Source organism: Chelon labrosus, assembly GCF_963514085.1.
Source record: "Chelon labrosus genome assembly, chromosome: 24".
In the NCBI taxonomy this organism is placed as follows: Eukaryota; Metazoa; Chordata; class Actinopteri; order Mugiliformes; family Mugilidae; genus Chelon; species Chelon labrosus.
Window position 1 is genome coordinate 12,505,659 of NC_140357.1, and position 14,773 is coordinate 12,520,431.

Here is a 14,773-nt window from a genome sequence, read left to right on the forward strand (position 1 = left end):
CCTGCTGGGCTGCAGAAAAGGTTGTCCAGGCCGCTGAGTCACCGCCTGGCAGCCGACCAACAACCTGGCATTAACACACAAACCGAGGCTGAGCATTTGAGTTTCATCCCCTCTTCATTTACTATCATTATTAATATTATTATCATTTATTATTATTATTTGTTTGTTTCCAGGGTAAAGTGAATGACCTCTGACCTCAACACAGATAAACGCTAGAACTTTTCTGTTATTGTTATACTTGACCTCTAGGGGGCAGCAATGTGTCAGCCACAAACATCCTGATCCTCTAACCAAATAAAACTGGCACCTCTTATACCTGAATGTGATTAATAACACTTTAAACTACCTCTTTAAACTTATTAATTGGGTAGTTTTCAATATAAAACATCAGTAAAGACTATTTTCTTATTTCTCAGATTCTTATTTAGTCAAATGAGGAGTTAGATGTGTTGGAGGTAGTTCCCTGTTGTCACCTCTCGGTGGCAGTGTGACCCCAGCCACCTCTGTGTAACAGGTGGCGTCGGTTTCCGGCTGCAGGAATCTTAGAAAGAGGTCGAGATCCTTTTAGAGTTGGACTCAGCTTGTCTGGTGTTTCCCTGAATGTCACAGAAAGCTCAGCCTGTGTCAGTTTCTGTCTCTTGAGTCATTTAGCTTCTTTTTGGAGAATCACATTTTCCATTTGCTTGCGGATATTTTCCATTTCTGTGGTCATTGTGTGTCTGGTGGCAGGCCTGCATCTAGTTCTGATTGAGTTTTCACTTATTCTGGTTGTTTGGCACACATCTGAGGCCAGTTTGCATAATATTGTGGCCGTTTTGCATCAACTTCTGATCATTTAAACCCTTTTTGTGGTTGGCTTGCGTCTATTTCTAATCATTCTGTATATTTCTGTGGTTCTTTCGCATTTATGTCTGGTTATTTTGACCTTTTTGCAGTTGTTTTGCATGCATATGTAGCCATTTTGCATATTTGTGCAGTGGTTTTGGATCAATTTCTGATTATTTTGTGTGTTTTTGGTTCTTTTGCATCTACTTTGACCTTTTTGCAGTTGTTTTGCATGTTTGTGTGGTTGTTTTAGATATATTTCTGATCATTTTGTGTATTTTGGTTTGGTATTTTGGTTCTTTTGCATCCGCGTCTGATATATTTTGACCTTTTTGCCGTTGTTTTGCATGCATTTGTAACCAATGTGCATATTTGTGCAGTTGTTCTGGATCTATTTCTGATCATTTTGTGTATTTTTGGCTGTTTTACGTCTATTTCTGATTATTTTGTCCTTGTTGCAGTTGTTTTGCATGTATTTGTAGCCATGGTGCGTGTTTGTGAGCTTGTTTAGGGTCTATTTCTGATCATTCTGTATATTTTGGTTTGGTATTGTGGTTATTTTGCATCTATTTCTGCTCATTACATTTTTGCCGTTGTTTTGCATGCATCTATAGCCATTTTGCATATTTGTGTGGTAGCTTTGGATCTGTTTCTGATCATTTTGTGTCTTTTTTTTGGTTCTTTTGCATCTATTTTGACCTTTTTTGCAGTTGTTTTGCATGTATGTGTGTATTTGTAGTTCTTTTGCATACGTTGCTAGCCATTTTTCCCTTCATTGAGGTTTGTTTTGTGTCTGTGACAAACATTGTGTTCATGGTTTCTCCGGCTGCAGCCTCGGTGTGGTGATTTTAATCTGGACGGTCCGACCCCGATATCCCACCCGTCTCATTTAGACGTTCACACTGCGGCAAACAACCGGCCATAAACACAGATAAGGAAGGAGGGAAAGTGTTTTCTGAGGGGTCAGGGCTGCTGCGAGGGATTTACTCTGAGTTATGGCTTCAATCAAGCCACCGGGATGATGTGTGAAGGTCGTCTGAGGCTCAGAGGCGCCGTCACCGCAACACAACGTCCATCTGAACGAGTCGGTTCAGTTTTGAGTCTCTTTTTGTTGTTGTCATGTAGTTTCTAGGGTCCCTTTGGGTCAGTTAGTTTATTTCTGGGGGTCTGTTTCCGGCCATTTTGTGCCTTGTGGTCTTTTTACATTCTGTGCTCCACTTTATTGATCTCTTTGTTGTACTTGTGTTTGTTTTGGAGCCTGTTTTCTGCCTTTCTTTGTCTCTTTGGGTGATTTTGTTTGTTCCCTTCCCTATTTTTCACTCCGCGGTCTCTTTGTTGTACTTTTGTATGTTTTTGGTGTAATGTTTGTGTCTCTTTGTCGATTTGTTTATTTCCAGGATCTGTTTTCGGCCATTTCGTGTCTCATGGTCATCTTTATTGGTCTCTTTGTTGTACTTTTGTATATTTTGGAGCCACTTGTGCTCCTGTCTGGGCTCTGTTAGTTTGTTTGTAATCTCCTTATGGTCATATTGGACTGTTTGTTTGGGATTATTTTGAGTCCCGCAGCTAGAAGATGCAACATCAGCTCATTAGAGAAGTGGTTTCTGTTTCCGGCGGATTTGAACCGGCGCCCTCTCCGTCACCATGGCGACCTCGAACAAGCCAGGGTGCTGAGCTGCAGAGAGTGGCCATCTCATGTCGCATCTTCCCCTCCCTAATCCCATAATCCTTTGCTGCCTCCACTCTCACCCCCCCCACCACCATCTGATGGGATTAGAAGCTCCTGGTTCCTACCTGATGGCCTACATATACTCCTCCTCCTCCTCCTCCTCCTCCTCCTCCTCCTCGTTTGGAACAATTGAACAGGTTTATAGGCTGAGAGCGACTGAGGTCTCAGTAAAGGTCACGACCAATCACAGAGCAGCAGCATCAGCATCCACCATCAGCTGTTTAGTCTCATTCTGAACCAACAGACTCAAGTTGACTGACTGCTGCTCCTGGTAGAAAGGAGTCTGCTTCCTCCTCCTCCTCTTCCTCCTCCTTCTCCCTTCTTCTTCTCCTATTTCCTCCAGGGCTACTTTTCTCCACCTCCTCCTCTTTCTTTTTCATTACTCTCTCCCCTTCCTCCTCTCCTCCTTCTCATCTTCCTCCTCTCGCCTCTCCCTCTCTCATCACCTTCCTCCTCTTGCCTCTACTTCTCATCCTCATCTTCCTCCTCCCAACTCTCCTCTTCGTCTTCCCCTGCCTTCTTCATCTTCTTCCGCTCGTCTCTCCTCCTCTCCCCCTCATCTGTCTCTTCTCACCTTCATCCTCTCGCCTCTCCTCTTCATCTTCATCTTCCTCCACTCCTTCTCCTCCTCTCCATCTTCCTCATCTTCCTCTTCATCTTCCTTCTCTCGCCTCTCCTCTTCATCTTCCTCCTCTCACCTCAACTCTCCATCTTCATCTTCCTCCTCTACCTCCACTCCTTCTCCTCCTCTCCATCTTCCTCATTTTCCTCTTCATCTTCCTCCACTCCTCCTCCTCTTCATCTTCCTCCTTTCATCCTCTTCCTCATTTTCCTCCTCTCGCTTCGCCTCCTCCTCCTCATCTTCCTTGCCTCCTCTCCTCATCATCTTCCTCCACTCCTCCTCCTCTCCATCTTCCTCATCTTCCTCTTCATCTTCCTCCTCTCACCTCAACTCTCCATCTTCATCTTCCTCCTCTACCTCCTCTCGCTTCTCCTCCTCATCATTATCTTCCTCCACTCCTTCTCCTCCTCTCCATCTTCCTCATCTTCCTCTTCATCTTCCTTCTCTCGCCTCTCCTCTTCATCTTCCTCCTCTCACCTCAACTCTCCATCTTCATCTACCTCCTCTCGCTTCTCCTCCTCATCATCATCTTCCTCCACTCCCCTCTCCTCCTCTCCATCTTCCTCATCTTCCTCTCATCCTCATCTTCCTCCTCTCGCCTCACCTCCTCACCTCCTTCCCTTCTTCCTCTTTCCACTTCCACCTCCTCCTCCTCCTCCTCCTCCTCCTCCAGTAGAGGTGTTGCTCTTCATCAGTCAAATTCTCCAGGGTAAACACACGTGTGTCTGATCAGATCATTTTATTTCGTCTCCATGGAAACGGTCCATCTCTGATCAGAGCGACTGATCAGGTTGAAGACGTATTGATCCAGAGAAGAGGAGGACAACATTCATTCATTCATTCATTCTCTGTAACTCCTCTGGAGGGCAGTGGAGGGCAGCTGGAGCCTGTCCCAGCTGTCACGGGGGCGGGAGACGGTGTCCACTCTGGACAGGTCTCCAGTCTATCTCAGGGCTGTGATAGGAACATGTCTCTGATAAATTAAAAGAAAGAGTCTCTTCCTCCTCTTCTTCTTCCTCCTCCTCTTCTTCACAGAGCTAATCCTCCCACTCAGTAACAGCAGCATATGGCGAACGCTAAGCCGCCGTCAGGTCATCACCGCCGGGCTTCAAACTCTGCGAGCCGCTGGCGCCTCAGCAGCCGTCGGGAGGGATTAGCGGTGAGCTACACTCCAGTGAGCCGCAGCTTCAAACTCAACGAAAAGATGTTTATTAAAAGTTGGTCAGATTAGTTGATTGATCAATAAATAACCTGGAGAGGTGAGCAGCAGGTTCAGATGTCAGTCATCTTCAGACGCTTCTCACTTCACTCTCAGGGTTTTTAAGGTGTCTTACGGCAGAAGCTCGGTGACGGACAGTCGGGTTAATCAGGTTGTTTTTAATCTGGTTGAGGAGCTCTGGGTCCTCTTCCTGTCATCATGATCAGCTCTATGGTTTCTGCTTCAAGGTCACCTGCTGCTGAAAGGTCACAGAGGAGAAAGTCCTGATGCACCTCCTGTCCTGTTGTTGCTTTCACCATCTCTGTGGTTGTTTTGCATCTAGTTAAGATCATTTTGAATCAATTTTAAGATAATGTTGCATATTGTTTTGTTGCTTTGAGCCTGTTTTGTGGTTGTTTTTCATGTTTTTGCATCTGTTGTCATTTGCTGTTTGTTCTTTGCCTCCTGAGTTGCTTTGCGTCACTTATTTGTGTCATTTTGGGTCCATTTCTATCTATTTCAGGTAATTGTGTGTCTGGTTGTGGTTGTTCTGCATCTCGTGATGACTTTGCACCATTTGTGTTGCTCTCAGCCTTTTTGTGGTCGTTTTGTCTCTATTTGTAGGTCATTTTCATCCATTTCTGATCACTGAGTTTCATTTTTTGGTCATTTGACATCTTTTTGGAATCGTTTTGCATTGCTATGAGCCTCTTGGAGTTGTTTTGTGTCTCTTTTAGCCCATTTTGCATCTTTTTGGATTTGTTTCGGTGGCGTTTCCATCTATTTCAGGTAATTGCATGTCTGGTTGTGGTTGTTTTGCGTCTCTTTGAGATGATTTTGCATCTTTTTTGGGTGTTTTTGTGCCTCTGTGGTTGTGTTGCATCTAATTGTGAAGACTTTGCATCGTTTTGTGGTTGTTTTTTGACATTTTTGCATCTCTTTGGTGCCATTTCCATCTCTTAGTGGTCATTGATTTGTGTTTGCTTTATGTTCAGATGCATGTTTTACTTAAGAGCTGTTTTCTTTCCATCAAAACCTAAAGATTATATTTATTTTAAGGCCTCATAACGATCCTAAAGTGCACAGTGTTTGGTCCAGAGTTGAAACAACCATTTAATTCTCACTTCCCGTGCGCTTCACCAGCTCAAATTCACCCACTTAAATGAGATTTATACGACTGCACACAAACACACACTTCCCCTGACAAAATTAAAACCGAGTTGGTGCAGTTTTATATTGAAAGCGACCGCCCTCATAAAGAGCGTGTCTCGCCTCCTCGGCAGCTTCATCAATCACCGCCGATAACGACGATCAGTCGGGAGGAGCTCGGGCGAATGAAGGCCGAAAAAACATTTAGGCGAGCGCCGCCGAGGAGAGGTGTGAGATTAATGGCGATAGCAGCGACTGGGACAGAGCAGAGGTGCAGTGGGCAGAGTTTTAACACTTAAATCAGAAGCAGATTAATGCGGACACGTCGGTGTAAGTATTGGACTCAAAGGAGCAGCCTGTCAGGCTCTGCTGTTTACTTGTTCCCTTATTATGTCTCAGAAGATTAAGAGCTCATCATTAGAGAAGGCTGGGCAAAGGAATGATGGGAAATGTGGTCCAGATGAGGAGGAACTTGAGTCGTCCTCGGCTTACTGAAATGTCAACCCAAATCTTTCAAGTTAACCGTTGCATATTTTTTTAAAAACATATATTTTGTGCAGTATTTCTTGATGTTCACTGATAATTGTGCAAAAACATTACAAGCTGTCTTAATAGGAAACTTGCCGTTGTTTATTTGCACAAAAAAAATAATAATTTAAAGCTAAAATCACCTCCAGTCCACCTCCATGTCTCTGCACGACAACTAAAGCTGTCTTAGCTTTAGCTTAGCATAAAGACTGGCTGCAGATGCTTGATTGAATTCGTGCAAAAACAATCAGGATCCGTCAGTTAACAGATTATTGTGAGATTTCAGATGATGTTAAATTGAAAATCTTGAGCTTTTGCAGACGTTTCTTGAACCCAACTTTTTTAATTAACATCGCTTGCAACCTTTTAACCAAACCGCTGATAAACTGTCTTCTTAAACCTCCATTTACAAGGTTATTGTCTATTTTAAACCTCGCTTTCATGTTACGTTATCCTCTGTTGATCATCCTCGACTGAGTGTCCTTGAGCGATACTCCAAATCTCCTCTTGCTTGTTCTCTTTGTACGTCGCTGCAGATAAGAGCAACAGAAGATGGAACATGCGGCCGATGCAGAGGATCCAGGATGCAGTGGCATGGTAATCGTTTAGCAACCAGGGATTTAGGGATTTAAAAGGCCTGCCCTTCAGAAAGTAGCATCATTTGGTTTCATCGTGTTGACAGAGTGCTCTCTGTATTTCAAACAGCAGCAGGGGGTTTGCAGTTTGATCAGCAGCATGAATAAAACGCCAAAAAAATAAAAAAAAACATGAGAATTTATGAAACTGGCTATTGTCCAGCCCTCTAAAGGATTCTTGAAGTGATTTATGGTTTGCTAAAATACAAATTTACCATCAGCAACGAGCACTAAATCCTAAAAAATGCTGCCTAAGGACAGAGGGGGCTGCACATTTCAGGTGTGTGTGTGTGTGTGTGTTTGCGTGAAGATACAGCGCTTTAATCCGTGGCCTTTCCCTGCTGCTAAAAACCAGAAAGTGATGAATAAGTAATTTCCCCGTGAACATGTTGTGCAGCCTCGAGTGAGGAGTCGTTGTAGATGGAGGCGAGAAGAGGAACGGGACCATTATAGGACCGTTTGTGGATGAAATAGCTTGTTCTCCCTGCAAAGAGGGGAGAAAAAACAAACTAAATTTCTACGACTTTACACTTTTGTGCTAAATTCCTGTGCATGTAACTGAAGATATGTAAGAGCCAAACGCAGAGAAGAGTTTAAAGGAACTTACAGAAGAAGAAGTGCAGCCGTCTCTGAGCAGGATGAACCCTAAATGAGTCAAATTAAAGGCGTCCCAAAAGAGAATAAGTCCAAGAGTAGCTCAAGACAAGACACAACCCCGATTAATATGACACTTCCTCTAACTGGTAAGGTTGCTGGTCAGGTGAGTTTCGGGTCACCAGTCACATCTTTAAGAAAACTTAAAGTCTAGCTTCTTTCGTTTTTGTTTTTTTGGATTATCCCACGCTTCATTGACCCCTCCATCCACCCCAATCTCCTCTTTTGCTTTTGAAAGTCCCCCCTTATGCGTTCCCTCCAGGCAAATCTGACATAAAAGACTCATATTTTTGTACATTAACTTGCAGTTTACTGTATTGTTTTTATTTTTTTTATGACAGGACAAACCAAACTACTATTTTAAGCTCTCGTTCGCTTCGCTTTCCAGGAATTCCCATGCCTGCTATTCATCAGAAATAATAAAACCCTTAAATTCCTGGCGTTCCTTCCCAGAACCAACCTGGCTGACAAGCGAACGCTGCCGAGGTATTCTGATGCAAAGCGAGCTGCACTGATAGCGAGGGCTCCTCGATAAAACGCTGAATAGAAATGGAAGGCTTTTTTTTTCTTTTTTTAAACGTCCCACGGTTCCCATTCAGCTCAGATGAATAGACGCTTCAAATCCAGTCTGGGCCTCTGATAATAAGAGCTGAACCACGGGGCAGCAACGGCTACTCTCCAACGGAAAAAAACATTTATCTCTTTATACAACTCCCTGCTTTCTCAGGTTTCTCAGGGGGTGTCTACATTTGCTCGTGGTAAAAAAAATATCTTACGCTGGAAATGTCCTGCAGAAAAATATGTTTATGTAGATTTAAATAACAAGCGTCGAACATTATTGCTTCTTTTTTACTGCTGATGAGTCTGAATCCAACAGGGTCTAGGTCTGAAATTAGATTCTTGTTTCTGAAATACTTGCAAGTTAGCAAATGTTAGCATGCTAACAAGGCTCTCTGTCATCCAGGTCGTAGTATATCCAAAAAAACAAGCTGAGACTAAGACATTTCACCCAAGTCTTCATTTTTAAAAGACTTGCAGGGAGTTTGGGTTTAAATAGGAGCTGATGGTAGCGATTGATGCAGTTGACCGTCCACCATTTTGGCTCCTACCACCAGATTTACCATGCATGGAGTTTCTGGTCAAAATCTACCGGTGACACACAGCTCTTACCCAAACTAAAGTTTGGATCACTGGATCATTTTCATCCATTTCTGATCACTGAGTTTCATTTTTTGGTCATTTGACATCTTTTTGGAGTTGTTTTGTGTCTCTTTTAGCCCATTTTGCATCTTTTTTGAGTCGTTTTGGTGGCATTTCCATCTATTTTAGGTAAGTGCATGTCTGGTTGTGGTTGTTTTGCGTCTCTTTGGGATGATTTTGCATCTTTTTCGGGTGTTTTTGTGCCTCTGTGGTTGTGTTGTGCTGCCTTTAGCCTCTTTGTGGTTGTTTTGCATCTAATTGTGAAGACTTTGCATTGTTTTGTGGTTGTTTTTTGACATTTTTTGCATCTCTTTGGTGCCATTTCCATCTCTTAGTGGTCATTGATTTGTGTTTGCTTTATGTTCAGATGCATGTTTTACTTAAGAGCTGTTTTCTTTCCATCAAAACCTAAAGATTATATTTAAACTATTTAAACTAAAGTTTATATACGACTTGGGACCCAAAACAAATGTCGTTCAACTAAAGGATAGTAAGAGTACAAGTCCAGAAACAAATATGAATCATTCTTTGTGCAGAAACTTGTTCAAATGAAGTGTCAGATTCAACTGCAGCTCTCAAAGTGCATCGTCCAAGGTGACCTCTGCCCGCCGAACAGCTACGAGAGCGAAGCATTGATCTCCAGTCGCCTTACAGATATCCATCGCGTCCCTCTCTCGGCCCCGGGGCAGAGCGGGACGAGGCAGCGTGTGAAGGGCCAGTCAGATAAATCGCCTTGTGAAGCTGCTGCAGCGTTCATCACGCGTTCTCTCCATGTGTGCAAACAGAAAAGGCAAAGAGACGCCTTCTGGAACAATCCTGCAGCTTTTCGGGATGTGACTGAACTGTGAAAATGAACGAATGAAGGAGAGCGGAAGAAGATAAGAGCTCATGAATTAACAACAGAGAAGACTTCTTCTACCTTCATGTTGGTTCAGATCTACAGAGCGTAGAATGCTGAGACACAAATATAAAGCTTTGTGCTTTTAGGGCAATGCATTTCAATTGATTTCCTCTCTTTGTCCTTCTCCAGCGGTTGACGCTTGCTCTAATTAGCCGCCTTGTTTGGAGACTTTGGATGCCGCCTTCACAATCTCCCTCAGGCGTGACTGAAGGGAAGCAGAAAGGCTGAAGGGCGGAGACGATGCCTCGCTGTGGCATGTGGACGCTCGTCGTTTTCCTGTGGTTAGGACAGACTTCAGGATGGGACGATCAAAGTCTGGTGGATTTAGTAGAGAATAAACAACACAAAGGTATGAAATATATCATTTTTGGTTGTACATTGTAGTATAAGTTCATATTATTGTGCTTTGGGAGGACTAAAAACAATTTACTCCACAGAAGAAGTTGACTAGTTGGCGCTAACTAAGATTATTTTGCATATGCATCTCAAAATTTTGACTTTATCTCCAATTTTATTCCTTATTCACATTCTCCCCTCCATTTGAATCCATTTTATTTATTTTATTTGACAATTTGTGCAATTTAGTTTATAGTTTTACTTTCAAATTCATAATTATCTCTTGTAATATTGTTGTATGTTTGTATTATGGGCGTGTCTTGCTGTTAATTAGCTGATTAAATGCTTTTCATTACACCCCCGCACATTACAGTGGCTCCGCCCACTCAGGTGGCTCCGCCCTTACAGTGTGGCTCCGCCCCCTCTGGTCCAGCAGCGCTTCAGTCCTCCGGCAGAGCGGAACAGAGACGCACGGGACTACTCGCTCTTCCTTGCATGTGTCACCTTTAAGAACAAAAAAAATAACTTAACCGACCGGAAACTCTTTTTATTTTATATTTAATTTAATTTAAGTTATTATCTTTTTAACCTTTAAAACAAATGACGCGAGAGAAAACGAGGAGAAGAAGAAGCAGCTCCCCATCAGCTCTCTCCACCTTCCCCTCACTCCGCTCGTTCTCTGAGCTCTCATTCAGCCGGAGGTCAGTTCACGTTATAACCAGTTTTTAGATTTAATTACTTCTGATTGTCTCTTAAAAGGCGCAAACGCACAGATTTCTTGTTAATCTAGTAAAAGAACGTGTCAGGATAAATTCGGCTTTACTTACATGCCTGTTATATTTTGTTACGGTGAGTTTATAGTTGTATTTATCCCACATAATGACTTTTCTGGTGTTTTATGACTATTTAACAGCTCCTGCAGAGGTCTGCGACGGGTTTAATGTGCTTAACAGTGACAGTTATGATTCTCTGGGATTATACTGTGTCATATTCATATGATTTTATTATATTAATAATATACTATCCTTATAATGAAGCTTTAAATGCTGTCTGCAGTATATAAATACACATGCCCTGGCGTTAAAGCGGTGTTTTTGCAGAGCAGAGCTCGGCAGCAGATGGAGGAAAACGACTGGAAATAATAAACCGGCAATTAGCGAGTATTGTCACGCGCGTGCACACACATCCACATGCACGCGCGCTCGTCTCCAGCCCCTGCCTCCTTAGCTCTGTCAATAAGGTCATCTGATAAGCTCTGATAATCAGCCTCCAGGTTTAACAGCACCGTGTTTCTCTCCATCATCATCCTCCTCCTCCAAACATATTCCCTCATATGGATCCTCCTCCTCCTCTTCCTCAAAGATTCTTCTTCTTCTCTGGTTTTCTTCTGTCCCGTTTCATTCCTTCCACTTTTCTTCAGGACTTCCTTTTGTCTTTTTCATCCCTGTCCTCCTCCTCCTCCTTCCCTGTTGTGTTCTTCCTCCTCCACCCTCTTCCTCCTCACTTTCTTGTTTGTCTTCCTTTTTTTGTCTTATGAACGTCCTCCGCTTTGTCTTCTTCCTCCTCCCCTCTTCTTCGTCTTCTTCGTCTTTGACTTTTTCTTCCTTTTCTTTTCTTCTTTGTCATCCTACTCTCTCTTCTTCTTCTTCTTCTGTTTGTCTCCTTCTTTGTCTTTGGCTCCTCTTCTCATTTTCTTCTTCATATTCTTCCTCATCCTATGCCTCTTCCTCACCCTACTCTCTCTTCTTCTTCTTCTGTTTGTCCCCTCCTTTGTCTTTGTCTTTTTCTTCCTCTGCTTCTCATGTTCTTCATATTCTTCCTCATCCCACCGCCTCTTCCTCTTCTTCTTTGTTCATCTTCTTCCCCACCCCACTCTCTTCTTCATCTTCTTATTCTTCATTTCTTCTTCATCTTCCTCATCCTACTGTCTTCTTCTTCTTTGTCATCCTCCTCTTTGTTTCCTTCTTCCTCCTCTTGCCTTCTTCTTTTCTTCTTCTTCTTCTGTTTGTCTCCTTCTTTGTCTCTGGCTCCTCTTCTTCTTCATATTCTTCCTCATCCTATTGCCTCTTCCTCTTCTTCTCTGGTTCATCTTCTTCCTCATCCTCCTCTTTGTTTGTTTCCTTCTTCCTGCTCTTGCCTTTTTTCTTCTTCGTCTTCTTCGTCTTCTTCCTCTTTGGTTTTTTCTGGTGCAGACTTAGCAGGACCCATTAATGCCACATTAAAGGGAAATAATCTAGAAATAAACATGAGTTATGCTCTAAATGTGACCAGGGTGGAGGTTAAACTGCGCTCAGAGCGGTGGCCCTCAGAGCGGTGGCCCTCAGAGCGGTGGCCCTCAGCCGACGCTCATTAAACCAAATGAACTCTACAGAAATAAAAGGTGCAGCCTTTAATTGGAGCCGAGCGCCGTCCTCCATCGTTCCTCACTTTTATTTGGCAGCGTTCAGACTCACAAGGACGTCTCTGACCCACAGCTACAGCTCAGGTGTAAACAGACGTCCTCCAGGTGCATGCTGGGAGCTGAGCTGCATCGCCGCAGGGGCCGCAGTGTTTTCCTCTCTCTCGCTCTCTTCGTCATCCTCTCTTTGACTCCTCTTCCTCCTCTATACATATTCCCTCTTGGAGGATTCTCCTCCTCCGCATTTTTATCTACTCTTCCTCCCCAAAGATTCTTCTTCTCTGGTTTTTCTTGTTCTACCTTTTTTTGTGACTTCATCTTGTTTGTCTTCACATTTTTACACTTTTATGCACATCCTCTTCCTCCTTCTTCTTCTTCTTCTTCTTCCTCCCCATCCTACTGTCCTGTCTTCTTCTTTTTCTTCTTACTCCACTCGCTTTTTATTCCTCTTTTTCGTTTCTTCTTCTTCATCCTACCTGCTATCTTCTCCTTCCTTCCATCTTCATCCTGTGTTCTTCTTCATCATCCTATCTTCTCCTTCTTCATCCTTTCTTCTACTTCTTCCTGATCCAGTCTTCTCCTTCTTCATCCTTTCTTCTTCCTCATCCTATCTTCTTTTTCTTCATCCTTCCTTCTTCCTCATCCTATCTTCTTCTTTTTCTTCCTCTTCTTCTTCTTCCTTCTCCTACCTTCTTCTTCTTCCTCACCCTAGCTTCTTTCTCACCCTACCTTCTTTTTCTTCTTCTTCTTCTTCTTCATCCTCATCCTACTTTCTTCTTTTTCCTCACCCTACCTTGTTCTTCTACCTCATCCTACCTTCGTCTTCTTCTCTACCTTTTAAAGAGGCGAGCAGTAGAAAGCAGATTTCTACAGTCCAGATCCAGATGAGGTGTCTTCTCTTATTCCATTTTTATTGAAGTGAAAGCTTCCTCTGCTCCGTCTTTTATCCCTTCAGCATCCAGCTTTGATCTGGGCTTACACAGAAGGTTTTAATATTGCCGCGTATCGCTACGAGCTGGCGGTTTTGTTTCTCTCTGAAACAGCTGCGATGGAAGAATGATAAACTCTCCTGGAGCACACGGCTTCTGTAAAACGGTTATTACAGTATCGTTCATCCGGGGGATTAGCACCGAGGGCCGACTCGTGGCTAATTAAACTTTCGACTCCGTTCGCTCCGTCAGCCTGACTGAAGCTGAACTATTTCACAGACTCGGATATGAATGCAGTCCTTGTTTCCAACTCTGAGAGGCTAACCCAGAAACCTTCTAGTCGTTTGTAGTTTTTGTTTTGAGCATTTCCATCTGTAAAAGAGTTCATTTTGATGTTATTTGGTGTTTTTACTCAGATTTCTGCTCAAATCCTGGACGTTTTTTCTCTGCTTTAAGGAAAGATTGAGCTTCCAGGAGTCTTGAAAGCCGTCCTCCCCTCCTGCTGCATTTAGCGGGGACAGTCTCTGTGTCATATCGAAGCAGGCGACGGTGTCTTTGTCTGTTTGCGTCTTATTGATCGAAGCTGCTCCCTCCGCCCGCTGAGCGCTCATTTTCCAGCGAGGAGAAAGGAGGAGTGTTTATCGATGGATTGACACCACGCTCCGTAAGGATGCAGGAAAATGAAATGTCACCTTGGAGGAATTTGACCAGACTTCTCCTCCCAGCATGCACCTCTGCTCCAGAGTGGAAGCTTTGGAGAACGCTTTGTGTTTGAGTTACACTGTCAGATATGTTTTCTGAATAATGTTTGTTAGATTACTTTCCTCTGTGTGGAAACAAACTCGTGCACATGAATGAAAATCTTGCAGAGAAATTCAGCTCCACTCTGTGACGATAATCAGGCCTCTTCTTCTTCTTCTTCTTTGTTCTTCTTTGTTCTTCTTTCCCCATCTCCTTCTCTTCCCCCATCTAATGATTCTAATCAGGCGTCTTCACGGGGTCTCCCTCGCTCTGTCTTTCTTCAATCCGATTAAAACGCCGTCCCGTCATTAGAGTTCAGATGCAGATCTTCCCGCTGCCGTCCCACAGGTATCGGCCGTCCTCTTTCTCTCTCTCTCTCTCGGGACGGTTCTCGCCGGCTGTCTAATCGGATCACCGTCCTCTGCTGACTCTTGAGTTTTCACGCGCAAATTGAATCACAGCTCAGCTCTGACAAGGAGATTGGGAAGTTGCTCGACACGATCTGAGATGTAGAATAAATATGGGAGAAAAAAAGGCTGAAGCCTCTGAGACGGGCTGTGGACAGGAGGACAGACGTATGTGGACGTCAGTGTCCAGATACTTCATCCAGGCAGAACATCATCATCACTCCTCCTCCTCCTTCTTTTCTTCTTCTTCTCTTTTCTACTCTTGTTAGTCTTCTTAGTTTTTGTCTATTTGTGCACAGGCTCCTTCTTCTTCGTCTTCTTCCTCTTTGTTTCCTCTTCCTCTTCTTGCTGTCTCGTTCTGTTCTTCTTTGTTTTCTCCTTATTGTCTTCTTCTTTTTACTCTCTCGTCTTTTCTCTTCTTCTTCCTTCTCTCTTCTCTTCTTCTTCCTCATCCTACCTTCTTCTTCTTCTCCTTCCTCCATCTTCTTCTTTCTCTTCCCCTTCTTCTTCCCTTTTCTCTG